At 45.9% G+C, this 23,653-nt stretch overlaps 1 protein-coding gene across 9 annotated transcripts in view; it reads left to right on the forward strand.

Annotated features, from left to right (window-relative positions):
* PPP2R2B (protein phosphatase 2 regulatory subunit Bbeta) overlaps window positions 1-23,653 on the forward strand; it is a 457,129-nt gene that overhangs the window by 420,958 nt on the left and 12,518 nt on the right. The gene's annotated exons all lie outside the window — the stretch shown is intronic.

Consider the following 23,653-nt stretch of genomic DNA (forward strand, 5'->3'; position numbering starts at 1 on the left):
ACACTCCCTCATCCAGGGGAGACCAAGGCAGGCTGCCTGGATAGGGACAGTCAGCACCAACCCTGCAGTGCGCTTACATCTACGGTCATGGGGCTGGTGTGAAGATGATCTGACTTTTTCATGTCGTTGGGGAAAAGATAGAAACACTTGAGGCCATCAAGTCTGAGATGTTTTAGTGAATAGTGGAGTCATTGGGAAAACAGCCTGGTTCTATTGCAGACGGGGTACGGTTTGATGCCCAGCCTAACAATCCAAATCAGAAATTCCGTTTTCCTCCCGAAGTGTGTGTAGTAGAGGGGGATGGCTCTTCTGTATTTGGTGTAAGCCTCACAACAACCCATGAAGATTGGTTCTGGTAACTCCTGTTTACAGATGAGGCACAGAGAGGTGAAGACACTTGCCCCGAATCACAATGAAGGAGCCAACATTTGAACCCAGGTCTGTCTGCTTCCAAAAGAAGAATTGATTCTTTTCCTGGCTCTTTGGCAGCTAGCAAAGGAGCATGACCTTCTGCTAACATCCAGAAAGATTATTTCATGGGGCTCCATTTCATATAAACCCCATCGGCTGGATCCCCCAGCCCAGTGGTTTCCAATTGCAGAACTAACTCTGCCCTTGCAGAGAACATGAAATCCACTGTCTCGTTCTTCACCCTCATCTACAAACTTAATTGCCAAGTCCTACTTCTCTAGACCACTAGATCCCTTAATAAAGCTGCGGTTCATTCCCCGGGTCTCTGATGGAATGTGCCCGAGGACATCAGCGACAATACAGCTGCGATGAATCTTAAAACCTCGGAGGTTTGACACAGCTTCCAAAAGGGGTTCAGTATTGATCAGGGACGTAATTAACAGTGTTTATTTTAGGGGAGGTGAGGTGAAAAAGACAAGGCCCTTTATTAAAATGCTTTTGCCTGATGACGGGATTACAAACACACAGACCCCCCTCCCCACCCTGGGGAAAAGCCAGAGACTTGCTACAAGGAGTAGAATTCACTAAAACCAGCCCTTCCCCCACCCCAACCCAGTGTCTACCCCATTCAAGCTTAGCAGCCATTAACAACTGAGCAGCCAAGACCCAAGCCACAGAGTGAAAGTAGAATCCCTTCCCCCTTTCCCCATCCTCATTTCCATTTTTGATTAATTTAACCAGTTCTGTCAATTAGTCATCCTGGAGACTCCAGTTGAGTGCATTTTCCTAAGAACTAGAAGGCTTATTAATTTTGGAGGCAAGTGTCATTCATTAGAGGTTGACCCCTTCCCAGGCCCCGCTCTCTCCCTCGCTAGGGGCCTCAGATGACAAGGCCCAGGAGCTACATCTGGCTCAGGCACGTGGCTGCAGCCCCAGAGACACAGGACGGGAAAGGCTGACCATGACATCGGAAGTGGCGCGGGCTGCTTTGGGCTTAGGACATCTCAAAGCCAACTTGCCTGTCATCCTCATCTGTGACAGGCCATCTCTGGCAAAGCAGTCACAGGCACTGGGTGAGCATCCTGACTTTGAGGTTCAAGAGAACCTTAGTCAAGGGAATACCTGGAGGAAATTGTCCCCCAGGAGAGGCATTGGCCTGGGCAGGATAGGTCGTAGAGTAGCCTGTCCCTTCCTGCCACAGGTGACGTCAGAAAGTTCACCTCTTCCTCTGTGTATTAGTTTCCTCTGGCTGCTGTAACAAGTTATCACAAAGTTCATGACTAAAAGCAACATAAATGTATCATCTAATGGTTCTGTAGGTCAAAAGTCTGGCATGGGTCCCACGGGCTAAAATCAAGGTGTTGGCAGAGCTGTGTTCTTCTGGAGTCTCTAAGGGAGAATCCATGTCTTTGTTTTTTGAACTTCTAAGAGGCTACCCCCATTTCTCAGCTTCTGGCCCCTTTATCTGAAAGCCAGTGACGGTGGGACAAGTCCTTAGCCCGCACATCACTCTGACTCTGCTCTTCTGCCTTCCTCTTCCGCTTGTAAGGACTTTGGTGAGTGCGTTGCACCTGCCCAGGTAATCCAGATTAATCTTAGTTTAAGGTCAGCTGATGAGCAACCTTAATTCCATTTACAATCTTAACTCCCCTTTGCTGTGAAAGGTGAAATATTCACGAGTTCTGGGGATTAGGACATGGACATCCTTCCAGAGTCACGACTCTGCCTACCATCATCTTCACATTTCACCAACTAGGACTCAGTGCCCTCCATCTGACCACCTGATACTATTGGTAGAAATTCTGTTTCCATTGCCGTCTCTCCCACTAAGTGGTTCCTCCCTTATGGCTGAAGCTCGTTGTTTGTCCCTTTTGCCCTTAGCCCTAGTGAAGGTGCTAACCAAATTCCCGTAGAACAGCTCTAGTCATGCAGTTTGATAAATTTGCACCTGAGCCTTCTCTTTTTATAAATGAAAAGGCTCACACTAAAGAGTGGCTGCCCCCAGCTGTGTTCACTCATTTCTAGCTTTGGGAATGCATCGACATTTGTAGGTAGGCAAAATAAAGGGGAGAGGAGTCTGTGAAATGATGACGATCAACCTACTATCCATTTATTTGACAAATACTGATTGTTGCTACTATGTGCCAGGCTTTGTTCTAGGCACTAGGAAAATGATGCCTCCTGCCCCCATGGCACCCTATCCAAGTAGTAGGATGGACGGACAACACACAGGCAAATTAGATAATGTGAGATTTGGTAAAAAGTGTTTCTGGAGAAGAAGCCACAGCAGATGCAGAGGTTCTGAATCTGGACTGTGCTTGCCAGGTTGAGGGGCAGACGAAGACCAGTTTGTCTGTCTGTAGTGTGATGAAGGGAGCAGCAAGAAGGGAATTGGGAGGAGCAGGCTGGTAGCCCAGGTCACAAAAGACTCCAGTGGGAGCTCATTAGAGGTCACTAGGGGATCACTAGCATTCAGGGGTCACCCCACACAACCCCCAGGCCTCACTCCCAGGGTATTCCTTGCAAAGGCCTTAGGAGTCAGGCAACGTGGTAGCCCTGTAGGCAAAGATAAGGCATTTGGCATTTATTTTATGTGGGAAGAGAAAATCTAGGAGGGCTTGTGCAAAAGAGTACCATGCATACTCAGGGCGCCTGGGTGGCTCAGTCGGTTAAGCGTCTGCCTTTGGCTCAGGTCATGATCTCAGGGTCCTGGGATCGAGTCCCGCATCGGGCTCCCTGCTCAGCGAGGAGTCTGCTTCTCCCTCTGCCTCTCCCTCATGCTCACTCGCTTGCTAGCTCACTCTCTCTCTCAAATAAATAGATAAAATCTTTAAAAAAAGCGGGGGGGACCCTGCATAGACTTGTAAATATATCACTCAGGATATGTAAAGAATGAAATGTGAGGAAGAAAAGTGGATGCTGAGAAGAGTTAGAAAGGCATCAAATGGTCCAGGCAAGAGAGAATAGCGGCTTAGATCTAAACTGGCCTCATGTGGGCTGTGCTTTGAGTGTAAAGTGAACAGGACTTGTTTGAAACCTAGATATGGAAGGTGAGGTAAAGGGAAGAATCCAGAATGATGCCCAGCATTTTGGCCTAAGCATGTGCCCAAATGCAGGAGAGTGAATGAGCTGGTATAGACCAGTGGAAAGACCGTTTGGGAAAGAGACTCACAAATTCTGGGGACATAAGATTCATATAAAAAAAGGCATAAATGATTATATTGATACCTTTTATTGTTTAGCATTTTACCATTTACAGAGCGCCTTCTATTTGTTATCTTATTGATCTTCACAAAACCCTATGGGTTCAGAGTATTTCCTCCTTTTTGCAGCTTAAGGAAATGAAAACCCAGAAAAGTTAAATCTAATACATCGACAAAGATCGTGGGTTTATCACAGGTTTATTTCTTCCTATAATGAATACGGCCACCTTCCGTATTTGCCCAGCACTGGGGGATAGGGAAGGGAATGGGGAATCTCTCACGTGTGTAATTGACCCATGTTTAAGTATATTGGCTAATTCGAGCCCCCTGTGCTGTTCCCATAATTCTATTTTGACAGCTCTGTAGGTGGCATCCATAACTGAGTTGTGAGATCTGCTGTCCACTCACGCAGCTTCCAGCCCCATCAGTGCAGGTCCCTTTATCTGCTGAATTACTCTGAGCACCTGCTGGCCTCCCATCGTCCTCAAGCACAGCCCAGAGGCAGCGGAGGGCAGGGGAAGGCTCACCCCCACCAAGCTTAGAATGATACTTGCTTCTATCTTCTCTCACATCTTTAACCTGAACATAAAGATTTAAATAGGATTTATCTTATGGATGGGCATCCTTAATCCTGGGGTCGGCTCATTCATCCTGAAATTTTGGTATCATTTCAAAATCCCCATAATGTCATGAAATTGTCACTGAAAAGTTTACATGTGAGAAAATGGGATCACCCAGCTTAGGAAAAAAAAGATGGTGAGATCAAACAAAGCAAGGAACTGACCGGTCAATAAATGTGAGTCAGGCATTGTGTTCGACACAGCGGGACAGGCAGACATGTAAGATGCAGTCGCTGGCTTGGTGGACTTGTCTCCATCAGATGAGAGGCTATGAAACTATGGAATGTTTCTAACATAAACTTCTTTTTTTTTTTAATTACCAGCTTTATTTTTTTATTTTTTTCAGTTGTAATAACTAATTATGTACTATACAGTGGCTATATGAACATAAAAAAAAAGAGAGAGTATTGTGATAAACTTTAACCCAACACATTTGGGAATTTGAATAAAATGTACAAATTCCTCAGATAAATTTCGTTTTAAATTGAATGTGGACTTTAGATGCCCAGCGTCTGAGAGAGAAAACGTGGACTACGTAGTATTTATGCTATCATGTTACACGGTTAAAATGAACTGCCACGCCAGATGTCATCCTCAGTGTATCCTGGGTGTTCCCCAAAGTTCCGAATCATGGCATTTTTCAGTCCCTGTTTCCTGGGATTCTTCTGTATTCCTGTCAGTGTAGAGCCACAGAAATGCAGATGTGTGTTAGTAGAGCACGCGGTTGCTCACGCCTAAGGAGGTCAGGAAGGAGCAGAAGCATTCCTGAACAGCGTCTGACATGGCCTGCATGCTAAGTCATACTTAGCGAGGGAATGAATGAATGAGAGGAGACCTGTTTATAAAAGAACGAACATCAGATAAAAGGTAGCATGTGTCTCTCAAATACACTAGTGCTGTGGTTCTGAAGCCAAGGATGAAAATGAAGACATTGGGTGTTATCTTGTCCCGGTGCCTAGGAAAATCAAATGAGTTAAAACTGAGAACTTTCTCAGTTGTAAGCTTTCCTCCTAGAAGTGTTCCCGAAACATCTGTGGCTGTACATATGCTCGTAGTACAAAATCACGTATTACTTAATACCGAGGGATAGATAATAACCTCCGTTAAGGGTGATATCGTAATGTTTTATGATGTTCTGACTTTTGTGTCCTGATGAGAACAAGTTCAGGGAAGGAAGGCATTGTTTCTGAATCAGGTGTCCAGAAGGAGATTGGTGGGGGGGCAGTGGGAGGGAGAAGAAGGGACAGGGAGTGTGAGAGGAAGCAGTGAGGCAGAGCAGGCCCCTAACAGCTTTCTGGTTTGGGGTTCCCAGCTCCATTGAGGTTTATGAAGGTAAACCGTAAAGGCCAGTTATAGGTATTGGTGAGACTTGTGGTTTGGAAAGTAGGTTTTAATGAGGATAGAGAGAGGACGCATACTCCAGTGGTCAGTAGCGCTGGTCTAGGGTCAGACAAACCCAGTGTGGGTAACTTGGACCTAACTTTTTGCACTTAAGCCCTGTAAGCCTCAGTGTCTCCCTCTACACAATGGGGAAAATAATGGAGCCTGCATTATTAGGTTGTTAGGAGGATTCAGTGAGATAAAGCCTGGCCCATAGAAAGCACTCAATATTTATTAGTATTTCTTTCTTTTCCCAACAATCCATGAACTCAGAGATGAGAAAATGGGGGCTCAAGAAAGCAAGTAACTTAGGCAAAGTCAAAGATCTAGTCATAGGCGGAGCCGAGATTCAAACCCAGGTCTAAAGCCCTGTGGCTGAAGCTGTTGAGAAAGAATGCCCTGGCGATACTTCCCATCTTTGCCTCACCAGGCCAGAGCGGGCGGCGGCTGGGTAAGCCAGGGACCGGGAGAGCAGAGGAGGGCTCAGGCATTTCACTGGTGGAGTCTGGCTTTCCGGACATCAGCAGACTGTGGCCCCTGTGTTTCCTGAGCACCCGCTGAGCGGGCACCCGGAGCTCACTGCAGGGAAGTACGTTAGCGACAGTGCAGGGATCCTTCGTCTTCAGCCAGATTCAAAACGAGGACGGGATACAGACTGTCCCTCCTGTCCTCCCCCGACCAAGTCGTTAAGCCAGAGTGCTTGCTGAGGGACACAGCCTTTATTTTCTGTAGCGATTGCAAAATGCGTTCTCTCTTCAAGGTCCTAGAGGCTCCTTGGAGGGGAAGGGGAGCGCAGGTGGGAATGGTCTTTGTGGAGCCAGTGAGGAACAAGAGAGGGGGGTAGCCAGCAGGTAATAAGGTGCTCAGTTAGCCTGGTGACTGTCCTCCACTTTGCCCCTGCTGCACTGTGTTACGTCTATAAAGAAATATCTCCGCCCCGGTTAATTCTCTGTGATGGGTAAGAGCACACAGCTGACATCCAGATCGGACGTTTAATCCTTCGACCACTCTTATTCGTTGTACTGGGCCCCTGCCCTCTGGTGTCTGCCATTTCCAGGTTGAAGGGCTCACCCTTCCTGATCATGGGACTAGAGGACAAATGATGCAGAATGGGGGACAGTAGTAGCCCAGAGAGCTGCAGCTGGGTCCACATTCCAGCTCTGCCTCCTCCTGGCCTGCGCTGGGAGCCTCATTTCCTCATCTGCAAAACAGAAGTGTTGAGAGAATGCAATGGAATATCACATGCATACAGAGTGTAGCACAGTGCCCGGCAGATGCGAGGCTATGACTCCATGCGCCCCAACATGGTAGCTATTACTACACCGCGTACGCAAGCTCCAGGAGTTTAGCACAGTGCCCGGCAGATGCGAGGCTATGACTCCATGCACCCCAACATGGTAGCTATTACTACACCGCGTACGCGAGCTCCAGGAGTTTAGCACAGTGCCCGGCAGATGCGAGGCTCTGACTCCATGCCCCCCAACATGGTAGCTATTACTACACCGCGTACGCGAGCTCCAGGAGTTTAGCACAGTGCCCGGCAGATGCGAGGCTCTGACTCCATGCACCCCAACATGGTAGCTATTACTACACCGCGTACGCGAGCTCCAGGAGTTTAGCACAGTGCCCGGCAGATGCGAGGCTCTGACTCCATGCCCCCCAACATGGTAGCTATTACTACACCGCGTACGCGAGCTCCAGGAGTTTAGCACAGTGCCCGGCAGATGCGAGGCTCTGACTCCATGCACCCCAACATGGTAGCTATTACTACACCGCGTATGCGAGCTCCAGGAGTTTAGCACAGTGCCCGGCAGATGCGAGGCTCTGACTCCATGCACCCCAACATGGTAGCTATTACTACACCGCGTACGCGAGCTCCAGGAGTTTAGCACAGTGCCCGGCAGATGCGAGGCTCTGACTCCATGCACCCCAACATGGTAGCTATTACTACACCACGTACGCGAGCTCCAGGAACACTGAAGACCCGGTCTGACCGTCCGTGGGTTAGGAACAATGTTTTCCTGTAGGAAGCTGTGCTGGGAACACAGGCCTTGTGCCAGAGCCGTGAGCACACAGTGAAGCAATAACCAGCCTACACCAGGTCCCTCTCCATACGGTGCTTGGCCCATGTCCAGATGGGCCCTCCTACTCAGCCTTGAACCCCTGACTTCGCTCTGCAAGGAGATTATTGTCAGCAGGGAGCCGCTCCTCTCTCCCTTTCCGTGTTTATGCCTCTCATTGCAGTGATTATGTATCCAGCCTGGAAAATGGTGACATCTTGGGAGTGCGGGCCTGGCTTCTGTGGTACCATGACAACCAGCTGCCCAGCAATCACCCCTAATAACGACCACAGACTCACAGTCCCTTCCACTTGGGCAGAGGCTCCCCAGGGAGCTCAAGCTTCTCCTGGAGCAGCTGCACAAATTTTGAGAGAGAGAGAGAGAGAAATCAGGGAGACGAGAAGTCTCTAACCTGTCATGTACAGAGTGGGCCCAGGGACCTGAGGACGCTGTTGTCATGTTCCGGCAGCCTGGTGGCGACAGAACGTACTCTTCCGCAGCAGGAGGCATAAGGACCCACGGATGCCTTTGCTACTCACCCACCTTACAGAGAGACGTTATACTGGAGGGAAAGACCAAATATGAGCACTTGTGAAGCCGGGCCTCAGTGTTACCAGATTACTTCATGAGGCTCCTGTTGAGACCCCCACTGCCAAGCCATCGTGTCATCCGGACAGGCACCGCTTCCCTTCCCTGCTGCAGGCCCGAGACAGTGTGCTCCGAAATCTCCAATCAGCATCTTTCCAGAATGACGGTTCTCAGAAAGGCACCAGCCCCGCTTGGCTATTTATAAGTGATTATTCCTCCCCAAGGAAGAACAAATAGGCCCTAATTAATACACTTGTCTGTGGATGTTAGCCCAAATTCAGCCTTTGGGTTGGCAGGTACTCCCTCCGCCGAACACAGGTTCCCGCTTCCCCTCTCTTTAGATCACAGGTTCCAACTGAGGCTCCTTCATGATAAATGTCTAACCCCAGAGCTAATGAGGCTCTAAGATTCTGTCCTCACTCAGGGAGCACATGGTCCCGGTCTCTCCAAGCCCCCCAATTCCTCAGCTGGGAGACGGAGCTCATTCTCACCCGGGACAGTGCTTGGCAGGTACCATGTGCTGCCGGCACTCCTGCCCCCCTTCCGTGGAGCCTGCCCCCTGCACTAGGATTGCTTAGCTCCTTGCGAGTTCTCAACAAATACCTATGTTCTTTAATAAAAGAGGGAGGATGGCCAAATGAACCAGTTAGAGGACGGAAAAGATATAGAGGGCTGAGGTGGTGAAAGAAGGCTTCTTGGAAAAGAACAGGAGGCAGAGAAACACGGGAGCAGAGAGAGGTGGTGTTCTGGACTGAATGTGTCCCTTCAGAATTCGCATATTGAAATCCTACCCCCCAGTGTGATGGTATTCGAAGGTGGGGCCCTTAGCAGGCAGTTGCATCATGAAGATAGAACCCACATGCATGGGATTCACGCCCAGATAAAAGAGGCCTCCACCCTCTCCATCACATGGATACAAGACACTGGCCATCTGCAACCCAGAGCCTGATCCTGTTGGCACCTTACTCTCAAATTTGCAGCCTCTAAAACCGCGCACAGTTTCTGTTGTCGATAAGCCACCCATCTATTCTCTTCTGCAGTAGCAGCCCCAACTACATCAGGAAGGCATGAGCATGCATCAGGGGCTAGCACGCACTAAGTGCCCCATAAACACTGGTCATCATTATTACAGCATGTGAACCACACGTCACAGACGACAGCCCATACGGCTGACAGATGAATTGCATTTGCCCACACACTAAAATGTTTTAATTGGTTCCTAACAATGAAACATCTGGATTTCTCAGAAAAACTTAGACTTTACAAATGAGACCATCTGGCTCTGCTGGACCCACATTCCTGCATGGCAGCGATCAGCTGGAGCTGAGTGGAAACCGCCCCCCGTATCGGTTGTGGTCACAGAAGTTTGCCACAGTCCCCACCACTCCCTGTTGTGAGTCCACGCCTGCTTTGTCTGACTCACAGTGCGCCTGGCCGCTACCGGCGGGAGCTCTCGGACCCTGGTGCAAATGATGAGAAGGCCAGTGAGGCCACAAGGCAGTATGGGAGCAGAAGAGAAGGGGGTAGTAACACCACAGTGCCGACCTCAGGCCTGATATGGAGGGCCCCGATGGCGGGCTGAGGAGGCGGCACTGGTGGCTGTTGGGCATGGGGAGTCAGGGGAGGTGTCTTTGCAGGGAATTGGCATTGCTTTGGAAAGAGTTACCCAGCACTCAGCAGGATCACAGGTAGCCTCATGTTCTGCTCCATCCTCCTGGTGTCTGGGCCCCCCGGCTGGCTCTATTTGCAGCTGCTCTGTCCTGGTTCCTCTGGACCATGTCAGCTCACTTTTGTGACCCCCACACCTGTCCCAGTGCCTTATACCTAGCGGCCCTCAGCGCACGTGGGTTGAAGAGTGTGTAGGCGTCCTACCTGCTTTTCTCCCTTTTGATTCTTAAAATGATATCTGCATTTTAAAGATAAGGAATCTGAATCTCAGAAATTTACGGAAACTTGAAAAAGACAATCCGGCCTGGAAGTGGCGGGCCACGGATTCTAGCCCGAGTGTGCCCGACTCCGAAGTCCATCAGCCTCTCCGGTACCAGCCTCACACATGTACCTGAGGAAAAGCACGTTTGCTGTTACTGAGCCACGATCTCATCCTCCAGGCTTTCCACAGAGTGTCTGCGCCAACAGCCGTCCTCCGATCCTACTGTCCCCCTGAAACGTGCTTACTCCTGCTGACTGCCCTGTCTAGCAGAGGAGGCACCCCTCCCATCCCCTGACCATCGTCATCAGGGGTCAGCAAACTATGGTCTCCAGGCCAAATCTGGCCCACCACCTGTTTTTGCACAACTCTAGTGAGGAATGAGGATTTGGCATTTTTAAACAGTCAAGCGAAGAGGAACCATACTGTCTCATGACCTGTAAAAATTAGATGAAACTGAAATTTCAGTATCCACGAAGAGCGCTTGATGGGAATACGTGGTCACCTGCGCTGCTTTCACACTATGATAGCTGCAACAGAGACCAAACGGCCCTTAAGGCCTAAAATTCTTGCTACCTGGCTCTTTACACGGGAGGTTTGCTGACCTCTGATCTATCTAGTGCTTATTGATCCCTCAAGCTTCAGCCTGTGACTCAGCCTTCCCCGATCACACCAGCCAGTTCAGACCCCACCCGCCTGTCCCATCATGTCTCCTCCCTCTGAGCTGTAGTCCATTTTTTCCTTTCTGGAAAAAAAAAAAAAAAAGGTTTTGACTCATTATTTCTTAACTTTGAATGATTGTTTATTAAAAGATCTGTTTGTGAAATATCATATATGCTGACCTATTTTGAAAAGTTATATAAAAGTCAGGGACCAATGTAATCCCTTCTAGATTTATCACTTACTCTCCATGATGCTGTGCATTGTGTTGCCGAGGTATTCACTGCTGAACAGTTATTTGTAGAATTAATGAAGGGCTGTATGAAAAGCAAATCGCTAAGGGTGAGTCACTGGGCATCACTCTTTCCCAGTGCAGAATCCTCTGAGTCTTAATCTGATCTCAGTCTTAATACGATCTCAGATCTCTGCTATTCTGCAGCCCGTGTCTGGGGACTGTGTCATGAGGCCCATGATAGTAGAGTAGCCACTAATTAAATCTTACACTTCTCTCGCTGTCCTCAGCTGGAGGAAGGCCAGCATGATCAGTCCGTGGGAGTTCTTACCCTCCCTGGGAAAATTACTGGCCGTTTCTCTCATTGGGCAGAATTACTGGATGTGGCTTCTGTATAGTTAAAATTACTGGCTGCATCTCAATTGCCGAGCCTTTTCTCTCCAGGGGCAAAACTGTTGCCTGCATCTCTCTGAAGGAAGATTGCCATCTGCCTCGGTCTGTAGTTGTGTCCCCATTATGGGGAGATTGTCAGCCACGTCTCCAAACAGAAAAGCGTGCCAGCTATACTTCTCTGCAGAAGAAATGTCAGCAGAAGTGAGCAATTTAAAACCCCGGGTGTGATTCTGAGTCTGTGCCTTTCTCATCATGAACCAACCCTCACATCCGCCTGTCTTCTTTCCTTTATTCTCCCTCTCCTCTGCCTGAGTCATCCGAGCCAGGGCGGCGGTGACGTCGCTCAGCACCCAGTCACCACCACTTGTCCCGGGGAAGGTGCATTCCAAGGAATGGTCCAGGGACAAGCTATTGCGTGTCTGCGTGCCAGTCCGCTTAGAAGACGTAGAAGTCCATTTCACAACCGGTAGGTCTTCCGACCTGATCCCGGTGGGAAAACACATGAGGCTTTTGGGTTCCTCTCACACCACGCTTGTCTAAAGCAGCACACTCTTCCCTGTTATTCTGGGTCCAGGCACTATGCCAAGTGCTCGACACGAAAGATCTATCTCATCTCCCCTCCAAGGTGGATAGTACTCCTCTTATCTCCATTTGGCAGCTAAGGAAAATGAAGCTAGGAAGGAGGCAAGCCACTTTTCCAAGGCTTCATAACTTAGAAGCAACAGAGCTGGAGTTCAGCCTAGGCCCGCTGAGCTTGGAACCACCGGTCCTCTTAGCCACGGCACCGTGGACGGGAGTTCCAGGGCAGCGTCCAGCCTGAGGTCCAGCGAAAGGAGCCACACATAGGAACAGCCTATACAGACTCTGGGTTCCCTCCAGCCTCTCTTCTCCCGGCCCCAGAGCCCACAGGGCACCCCGCATGCTTCCCGCCGCCGCCTTCTGTCCTGATTGTAATGCGGTGGTTTTAGCTGTCAGCTTCTCCCAAGTCAGCAGTTTTCTTCTGAATTCTTCCTCAGTCTCATTACTTCACCTCTTTCCCAGGATTCCGATCCCGACTTCAGTTACCCTGTGGTGTGAGTTCTCTCAGCGCTGTCAGGCTCCATGAAGGAGAATACGCTTAGTTCCACGCAGACTGGAACTGTCTGTCTGGAACTGTTCCTGTGTGCACATGTTATAACACAAAACTCTTTCTGCGTGGGATACCGCGTGTAGCCTCTACAACTTTTGCCTATAGTGTTGTAACCCCAGGTATTCTGGGGAACTCTGTACTAGAGAAACAATGGGCCGCAAGTGATGTGTCAAAAACAAAACTACAGTGAAATAGTGGGGAGGGAGATGGTGTGATCCAGTAAGATCTGAAGGAGGACAAAAGCAGTTGCTTCTCAACCAGGGCAAGTCATGCCCCCCAGGGCACAGTTGGCATTTTCTGAAGCCATTTTAGACTGTCCCATCTGGGGCTTGGGGACTTAATGGGCACAGGCCAGGATGTTGCTAAACATTTTACAGTGCCCCGACAACAAAGAGTGATCCGCCCCAAGATTCAGTAGTGCAAAAAGTAAGAAATCTGGTTCCCTAAAGAATAATAAATTTTTTCTGCCTACAGGACTTCTCAGCAGCTTTAATAGGCATTGTCAACTCCCAAAATTGAGTAGGAGTTTCCCAAGCTCTTTTGACCTCAGATTCCAGTATCCCTGACATATTCTTGAGTGTTCTGCTGAAGTCACCTCGGGAAGGCTAGCCGAGAGTACGGGGCTTTGGTAGAAGAAAATTAAAAGACAAGACCACTGGAATTCACCGATCTTACGATCTGAGAGGTGGGAGGCACCTGGTAGACAATCCTGCCTCCTTCATACGACAGACAAGAAAGCAGATCCAGAGAGCCGATGGTGGTCCAGCCATTGAAATGAGAGGCAGATCAGAGGTTAAAAGCATAGGCTAGCAACAGACCAAGTTAAAATCCTTGCTCTGCCTCCTAGGAGCAGTAGAACCCATGCCTGAGTTGACTGACTAGACCAATTTGTCCAAAAGGGAAATACTGAGTAAGTTAATATATGCAAAGCCCACAGTGTAATTGTTCAACAGATAGTAGGTATTACTAGGAGCCACTAATTTTTGTCCAGCCTGGATTCCAACATAGCATCGGTGACTCCCAGGCTGATTGTCTTTCCAGTATCCCAGGATGGGCACAGAAGTGGGCACTCACAGGTACATCTAGAACAGGTACATCTAGAACAAACCTGAACTTTGATTCAGTTGTTTAAACAGAGAAATGACAGTGACAGAGCAAGGGAAGGCCTGGTTGTGGAGACAGTGTAACAAGGAGGAAGACAGAGGGTCCTTTGAAAGCCCACGTCTACTGTTCACTAACTATATGAGCCTGAGCAAGCTACTCAGCCTCGCTTGGTCTGTCTCATCTCTAAGTAAGGACAGGGAGAGTACCTTCCGGATAAGTGTGAGCATAAATGGATCGTGTGTGCAAAGCATGAGGACCAAACAATCATAGCTATGATTACGGCTGTTAGTGATGTCACTGGGGTCTCTGAGACACAAGCTCCCTGTTGGCAAACCTGACGCGTCCCCACTGCCGCCGTCTGGGCTGTTAGGATTCCCATCCAGAGTCCTTCCTCACAAAGGAAGCAAAGCTTGTCTTCTGTCCGTCAAAGATCTCTTCTTTTCTCCTCCTGATGGCTTTATTTTCTAGAAGTTGGTTGGAAACCATGTAGGTCAGCAGGATTTTTAATGCTAAGCCAAGCGTCTCCAAGAGAAATACCCTTAGTACAGGGCCTGGCATGTGTCCATCCAAAAAAAAAAAAAATACTTTGTTCTAGGTCATGTTCTAGGTCATGTACTAAGTGTTCTGCATGTGTGTGCATATGCGTGTAAAAGACACTTAAATAGCTGATGACCGTTCAGGCTGAATTAGTGAAAACCTTGAATTACAGATGACTTCCTATGGAATGTATTTATTCATACTTTTCAAGGAATTGAAACAAATTCAAGGTGAATAGAGCATTGCTTAGATAGGTTCCTTTCAGGACCTACTGAATTAATAAGTATTATTTTCCTGTAAAAATTAAAATGGCTTGTCAATATTCATTCATCTAACATATTTAGTGAGCATGTCCTGTGTTTCAGGGGATAGAGCAGGGCAAAACAAAAACCCCTCCCCTCATAGAGCTTGCATCTTAGGAGACACAAAATATATTAAAAGCTATTGCATATAAACTGAAGGAGAGGGGCAGTGGGAGGAAAGGTTGTCTGGCTGCTGACAGGCCCCAGGGATTAGAATCCAGGGGTGAGAGATGGCCTGAGGGTCCGGGCTTATTGTGATATGAGGGTCTTGGATCATACAATGTCCTGAGGTCCCCAACCTATGCTTGCTGATGATGGTGTAAGGCTTGGACTCATGAGCCCTTGGTGTCGAAACTGTGCTCCTTAAGTGTTTGAAATGGGTTGATTCTTTTGAGGACTTCGGCTGTATAAAAAGGATAGGGTGGGAGCAGTCACCATTAAGCCCTTCCACTCACTGCCATCTAACTAATACACAATGAAAAATATTTAGTGTGATAACCAGGGGGGAAAGAGCCTTTCAGCTTTGTGATTCTGTGATTCCATGTAGACTCTATCCTGGTTAACTTTTCACAGCTACACAAATGAGGTCTTGGACATGAAACAGGCAGAATTGCATCATGGTTAAGAACAAGGACTTCAAAGTCAGGTGGATCTGAATGCAAAATGCAGCTCTCCCTCAGTCGAGCTGTGTTGACCTCAGGTTATAAAACCTCTCCGTGCCTTCGTATTTCACATCTGTGAGATGAAGAATCATCGTTCCTGTGTGAGAAGATTAGTGTAAGGATTAAATGAGATTAAACATGTAAAGCACAGGGCCTGGAACATAGCAAGCTTCCCATAAACAGGAATTGTCAATACTGTGAAATGTTGCTGCTGAATGAATGATATTAAAACTTGGATATGCATAGACATGGAATAAGCTGCAAAGTGCTGTGATGGCCAGCGCGTTGTCTGTAACCCGTAACCAGTATAACCTGCCCTCTTGGGTCATACACAGTAATTAGTGGTGGGCTGATGAGAGAATTGTCTTCTTTCATTTCCCCCTGTCATTTTTGGGCTTTACAAGGTTGCTACACTAGCATCCCAATATGCCACGTATATGGAGAACAGATTGCTAGGTATAACCTTGTAAACATTCTTTATGTCATTGAAATAGCCCACAACTTCTATAGTCCTCAGTCCCCAAGTCTCAGTCTGGGATAAAATATGATTGGCGGATACAGAACTGGAGCATGCTAATGAGAATAAAATTAGCTCCTGACATTTATTGAGAACCTACAATGTGCCAATGATATGTTCCAAGCAATACTCATCCCCCTTCTGCAGCTGGGAAAACTGAATCTTGGAGTAGGAAATAAAATGTGAACAGCTGGTAAGTGACAGAGGCAGGAACTGATGGACTCCAGAGGGCAGTGTGCTGATCTCTTCCCATTTTTTTTTAAATTTTATTTTATTATGTTATGTTAGTCACCATACAGTACATCACTAGTTTTTGATGTAGTGATCCATGATTCATTGTTTTCGTCTAACACCTAGTGCTCCATGCAGTACATGCCCTCCTTAATACCCATCACCGGGCTAACCCATCCGCGCACCCCCCTCTGCTCTAAAACCCTCAGTTTGTTTCTTGGAGTCCATAGTCTCTCATGGTTTGTCTCCCCCTCTGATTTCCCCCCTTCATTTTTCCCTTCCTTCTCCTATTGTCCTCCATGCTATTCCTTATGTTCCACAAATAAGTGAAACCATATGGTAATTGACTTTCTCTGCTTGACTTATTTCACTTAGCATAATCTCCTCCAGTCCCATCCATGTTGATGCGATAGTTGGGTATTCATCCTTTCTGATGGCTGAGTAATATTCCATTGTATATATGGACCACATCTTCTTTATCCATTCATCTGTTGAAGGGCATCTCGGCTCTTCCCACAGTTTGGCTATTGCGGACACTGCTGCTATGAACATTGGGGTGCATATGGCCCTTTTTTTCACTACATCTGTATCTTTGGGGTAAATACCCAGTAGTGCAATTGCTGGGTCATAGGGTATCTCTATTTTTAATTTTTTGAGGCACCTCCACACTGTTTTCCAAAGTGGCTGTACCAACTTGCATTCCCACCAACAGTGTTAGAGGGTTCCCCTTTCTCCACAACCTCTCCAACATTTGTTGTTTCTTGCCTTGTCAATTTTTGTGATTCTAACTGGTGTAAGGTGGTATCTTAGTGTGGTTTTGATTTGAATTTCCCTGATGGCTAATGATGATGAACATTTTTTCATGTGTCTGTTAGCCATTTGTATGTCTTCTTTGGAGAAGTGTCCATTCATGTCTTCTGCCCATTTTTTGACTTGATTAATTGTTTTTTGGGTGTTGAGTTTGAGAAGTTCTTTACAGATCTTGGATACCAGCCCTTTATCTGTAGTGTCATTTGCAAATATCTTATCCCATTCTGTGGGTTGCCTCATTGTTTTGTTGACTGTTTCCTTTGCTGTGCAGAAGCTTTTTATCTTGATGAAGTCCCAAAAGTTCATTTTTGCTTTTGTTTCACTAGCCTTTGGAGATGTATCTTGAAAGAAGTTGCTGTGGCCGATGTCAAAGAGGTTACTGCCTATGTTCTCTAGGATTTTGATGGATTCCTGTCTCACACTGAGGTCTTTCATCCATTTTGAGTTTATCTTTGTGTATGGTGTTAGAGAATGGTCGAGTTTCATTCTTCTGCATGTGGCTGTCCAATTTTCCCAGCACCATTTATTGAAGAGACTGTCTTTTTTCCATTGCATGTTTTTTCCTGTTTTGTCGAAGATTATTTGACTATAGAGTTGAGGGTCCATATCTGGGCTCTCTATTCTGTTCCATTGGTCTGTATGTCTGTTTTTGTGCCAGTACCATGCTGTCTTGCTGATCACTGCTTTGTAATACAGCTTGAAATCGGGCAACGTGATGCCCCCAGCTTTGTTTTCCTTTTTCAACATTTCCTTGGCGATTCAGGGTCTTTTCTGATTCCATACAAATTTTAGGATTGTTTGTTCCAACACTTCTAAAAATGTCATTGGAATTTTGATCGGGATGGCATTGAAGGTATAGATTGCTTGGGGTAGCATAGACATTTTAACAATGTTTATTCTTCTGATCCATGAACATGGAATATTTTTCCATCTTGTTGTGTCTTCTTCAATTTCTTTCATGAGTGTTTTGTAGTTCCTAGAGTATAGATTCTTTACCTCTTTGGTTAGGCTTATTCCAAGGTATCTTACGGTTTTTGGTGCTATTGTTAATGGAATCATTTCTCTAATTTCTCTTTCTACAGTTGCATTGTTAGTGTATAAGAAAGCAACTGATTTCTGTGCATTGATTTTGTATCCTGCCACATTACTGAATTGCTGGATGAGTTCTAGTAATTTGGGGGTGGAGTCTTTTGGGTTTTCCACATAGAGTATCATGTCATCTGCGAAAAGAGAGAGTTTGACTTCTTCTTTGCCAATTTGAATACCTTTTATTTCTTTCTGTTGTCTGATTGCTGTTGCTGGGACTTCTAGTACTATGTTGAACAATAGTGGAGAGAGGGGGCATCCTTGACGTGTTCCTGATCTTAAGGGAAAGGCTCTCAGCTTTTCCCCATTGAGGATGATATTCACTGTGGGTTTTTCATAGATGGATTTTATGAGCTTGAGGAATGTTCCCTCTATCCCTCTACTCTGGAGAGTTTTAATCAGGAAAGGATGCTGTATTTTGTCAAACGCTTTTTCTGCATCAATTGAGAGGACCATATGGTTCTTCTCCTTCCTCTTATTAATGTGTTCTATCACATTGATTGATTTGCAAATGTTAAACCACCCTTGCATCCCGAGGATAAATCCCACTTGGTCGTGGTAGATGGTCCTTTTAATGTATTGTTGGATCCTATTAGCTAGGATTCTGTTGAGGATTTTGGGATCCATATTCTTCAGGGATATCGGTCTGAAATTCTCCTTTTTGATGGGGTCTTTGCCTGGTTTGGGGATTAAGGTAATGCTGGCCTCATAGAATGAGTCTGGAAGCTTTCCTTCTGTTTCTATTTTTTTAAACAGCTTCAGGAGAATAGGTATTATTTCTCTTTGAATGTTTGGTAGAATTCCCCAGGGAATCCATCAGGCCCTGGACTCTTGTTTTTTGGGAGGTTTTTGATCATTGCTTCAATCTCGTTACTGGTTATTGGCCTATTCAGGTTCTCAATCTCTTCCTGTTTCAGTCTTGGGAGTTTATAGGTTTATAGGTTTCCAGGAAGGCATCCATTTCATGCAGGTTGCTCAGGTTATTGGCATATAGTTGTTGATAATAAATTCTAATAATTATCTCTATTTCCTTGGTGTTAGTCGTGATCTCTCCCCTTTCATTCATAATTTTATTAATTTGGGTCCTTTCTCTTTTCTTTTGGATAAGTCTGGCCAGTGGTTTATCGATCTTATTAATTCTTTCAAAGAACTTCGTTGATCTGATCTACTGTGTTTCTGGTTTCTAATTCATTGATCTCTGCTCTAATTTTAATTATTTCTCTTCTAATGTGTGGCTTAGGCATCGTTTGTTGCTTTTCCTCTAGTTCTTTAAGGTGTAGAGTTAGTTGGTGAATTCGGGATTTTTCTATTTTTTTGAGTGAGGCTTGGATGGCTATGTATTTCCCCCTTAGGACCGCCTTTGCAGTATCCCATAGGTTTTGGACTGATGTGTTTTCATTCTCATTGGTTTCCATGAATTGTTAAAGTTCTTCTTTGATTTCCTGGTTGACCCAAACATTCTTGAGCAGAGTGGTCTTTAGCTTCCAAGTGTTTGAATTTCTGCCAAATTTTTTCTTGTGATTGAGTTCCAGTTTTAAAGCATTATGGTCTGAGAATATGCAGGGAATAATTTCAATCTTTTGGTATCGGTTGAGACCTGATTTGTGACCCAGTGTGTGGTCTATTCTGGAGAAAGTTCCATGTGTGCTCGAGAAGAATGAGTATTCTGTTGTTTTAGGGTGGAATGTTTTGTAAATATCTATGAGGTCCATCTGGTCCAGTGTGTCATTCAAAGCTCTTGTTTCTTTGTTCATTTTCTGCTTAGATGATCTGTCTATTGCTGAAAGTGGAGTATTGAGGTCTCCTACAATTAACGTATTGTTTTCAATATGATTCTTTATTTTGGTTAACAGTTGGCCTATATAGATGGCTGCTCCCATGTTGGCAAAGATATTTACAATTGTTAGATCTTCTTGTTGGATAGAATCCTTTAAGAATGATATAGTGTCCTTCTGTGTCTCTAACTACAGTCTTTAGTTTAAAATCTAATTTGTCTGATATAAGAATTGCTACCCCAGCTTTCTTTTGAGGTCCGTTGGCATGGAAGATGGATCTCCATCCCTTCACTTTCAGTCTGGATGTAATTTTAGGTTCAAATGAGTTTCTTATAGCATATGGATGGGTCCTGTCTTTTTATCCAGTCTGCAACCCTGTGCCATTTTATGGGAGCATTTAGGCTGTTCACGTTGAGAGTGATTATTGAAAGATAGGAATTAATTGTCATCATGTTGCCTGTGAAGATGTTGTTTTTATTGATTGTCCCTGTAAATTTCTGTTGTATATCACTCTTGGGGTCTTTCTCCTTTTATAGAACCCCCCTTAATATTTCTTGCAGGGCCAGCCATGGTCACATATTCTTTCAGTTTCTGCCAGTCTTGGAAGCTCTGCATCTCTCCATCCATTCTAAATGACAGCCTTGCTGGATAAAGTATTCTTGGCTGCATGTTCTTCTCGTTTAGTACCCTGAATACATCTTGCCAGGCCTTTCTGGCTTGCCAGGTCTCTGTGGATAGGTCTGACGTTATTCTGATGTTCTTCCCTCTGTACGTAAGGAATCTCTTCCCCCTAACTGCCCTTAAGATGGTTTCCTTGGTTCTAAGATTTGTGAGTTTTACTATTACATGCCGGGGTGTTGGCCTGTTTTCCTTCATCTTAGGAGGGGTCCTCTCTGCCTCTAGGACTCGAATGTTTGTTTCATTCCCCAGATTAGGGAAGTTCTCAAGCTACGATTTGCTCAAATACATCTTCTAGTCCTCTCTCTCTCCCCACCCCCTTGGGATTCCAATAATTCTGACATTGGAACATTTCATGGTGTCACTTATTTCTCTGATTCTATTTTCTTGGATTCTGAGTTGTTTTTTCCTGGCCTCCTCTCTTCCCTTTTTATCTATTAATTGGTCTTCTAGGTCACTAATTCATTCTTCTGCCTCACTAACCCTAGCTGTTAGATTATCTAGATTAGATTGGATCTCATTGATAACATTTTTAAGTTCTGCCAATTCAGCTTTCATTTCTGCCCTTAGAGACTCTATGTTGCCATTAATTGATTTCTCCATTCTAGCTATTGTCTTCACAATTGCTAGCCTGAATTCCATCTCTGACATCTTGGTTATATCTGAATCCATTTGTAAATCTGTGGCCTATGTCATAGTTTCTGAGTCTTTCCTATTTTGGGGGTTCCTCCTCCTAGTCATTCTGTTGAGGGGTGGTTGAAGGAATGTATAGAGTCCAAATTATTGACCACAACCCAAGCAAGATGCACCCTGTTTTCTAGGGACCTTAGGGTTGCTGGCCTCTTGTTCTCCCAGGCTGTCTTCTGGGGGAGGGGCCTGCCTCGCTGTTACTCAGGCAACCCTGTTTGGGCAGAGTTGCTCTGCCCCCTATGGTGGGGGATGGGCTCGGTGAAAACCGGTTTTGGGGGGGCTTTTATTCTCTGGCGGCTTTCCGCATCTCTTCCTAGAGTCAGAGCCCAAGAGAGAGACTGTTTCCAACCCTCTGCCTCAGAGCAGACAGATCAGTCTGTTCTTCAGTGAGCTCTATCTCTCTTTCTGTCCGTGCTGCTATAAACTGCAGCATCCTGGGTTGTGCGCCCCTCCGCAGTGCTCCCAGTCCTTGCCTCTAGGTAGGGGCTCGTCTCTGCCCTTTGTTCTTCTAAAACTGCCAGCCACCCCCAGTTCGCACACGCTGCCCCGCCACTCCGGGTTTCCATCCGGGGGGCTGCCCTAAAGGCCTTTCCCCGTCGCTACTGTTCTGCGAGTCTGTGCCCCATCCCCAACGCGGGAGGCTGTCGCTCACTGGTGGTATAGGATCCCCACGGCCAGGCTCCCTCCTGCTGCTGTTTATCCTCCGATATCTGCCCGCAGAATCACGGCTTCCTGCTTCGTACCTCGAAACCAACTGCCTGGGGTATTCTGTTTGTGGAGATCCAGGTCTATCTGCTTACATCTCAGGCTAATTTCATGGGTGTTCAGAGTGGTCTGGTAGAGCTATCCAGCTCAATTCCAGGGACTGGTTGGGATTTTTAACTGATCCCTTCCCATTTACTGCAGGTGCATCAGGGGGAGATGACCACACCTCAGGGCTCCCACTTGTCTATTGAGTTGTTTGCATGGGGCTTGCCTGGAGTTTGTAAGTCCCCAGCCCTAATGAGAGTCCCTGGAAGAGAAGAGAAACTAATGTGAAAATCTAGTTCTCAATTATGAGGACATCAGTCAGAGTCCAGGGGACTTCCTGAATGCTTGATTAAAGTCCAAGAGGTTTTTCTGTTTCAGTGGGTTTAATTCTCAAGTTCAATTCTGATTGATGAGGGTTTTTTTGTGGTTCTCTTAAATGATGAAGTAACAATTAGAATTTTGGTTTGGCTCAGAGTTTAATTCAGCAAGGTTTGAAAGACAACTCATTATAGCCTTAGGTTTTCTACATCGAATTAGATACTGACTCTGAGTGTGTTGAGCAGGCAGGAAAGAGAAAGCTCTGGAGGATGTGTTAACTTGCAGACTGGTGTTTTGTTTAGCCTAAAATTGAGTATGGTTCCACTTAACAAGTGTTTGTATCACAATTACCATTGTTATAGGTTAAAAGTAAGTATGGACAAATGCATATAACTCCCCATCAGACATGCTGAGCCCCAGACGGCAAAGAATTCATTCACTGATCTAGCTTTGGTTCTAATCAAGCAACACATGTTTATTGAACATTTGTATGCAAGACTTTCAGTACAAAGGAAAACCAGAAAGAAGCTGACAATGCTGTTGAGATAAAAACAAATGCAAGGATTGTTAAATCATAATGTGAGAGTACCTGAGGTCCTATTAAACAAGTGGGCCAGACCAAGTGTAGGGGGCTTCCACAAAATGATCATTTAAGGCTAAGAGAGTAGCAGGAGTCCCTCAGAATTTGAGTCAATGAAGGCAGAACAATCAGGCATAGAAATGGGAAAGGTCAAGATATACCTAAGCTATATTCTATACATTCAATTTGAACCAGAGAAGTTCAAAATCAAGGTAGATATAGTACACCAGCTTCTGATGGGATTTGCTGTCCAGCTGAGGAGGTTTGCGTTCATTCCTTTAAGTGGAAATCAGATGAAGCTACTGAGAAGTAGTAAGTGCCTGGATATCAGAACAAATGGACAATATATACAAAAGACATGACTGAGGCTCAGCCAAGTGCCACTATTAAAAACTGTGACCTAGAGATATGAAAATCAATCAAGCTTGACCATGAATATTCATAGTAGCCACAAAGTAGAAACCCAGGTGTTTATCAAGTGTTTAAGCGATACACCAAATGTGGTATATCCATACAATGGGTTATTATTCCATAAAAAGGAATGAAGTGCTGATATATACTACAGGATGGATGAACCATGGAGATAGTACTGAGGGAAAGCAGCCAGTCACAGAAAAACTCTATCTCATATAATTCCATTTAGGGGAAATTTCCAGACTAGGCAGTTTCATAGAACAAAAAAACAGATTAGTCATTTCCTAGGGCTGCAGGAGTAGGGAATGAGGAGTAACTACAAATGGGTATAGAATTTGGGGGCAGGGGGCCAGTTGATGAAATAGTTTGAAATTTAGACTGTGGCAATGCTTATACCATTATGTGATTATACTGAAAAAAACCAATGAACTGTAAACTTCAAATGAGCAGATTTTATGGTATGTAATTTTATATCTCAAGAAAGCTATAAACACATTTTTTAAGCATCTCAGATGCTCCCGGTGTTGATAGGAGCAGTGACACACAGAGACCAGGGGAATTGTGAAATAGATACATCAACTCGGAGCTTGGCAAGG

Source organism: Halichoerus grypus, chromosome 2 (assembly GCF_964656455.1).
Source record: "Halichoerus grypus chromosome 2, mHalGry1.hap1.1, whole genome shotgun sequence".
Taxonomy (NCBI): domain Eukaryota; kingdom Metazoa; phylum Chordata; class Mammalia; order Carnivora; family Phocidae; genus Halichoerus; species Halichoerus grypus.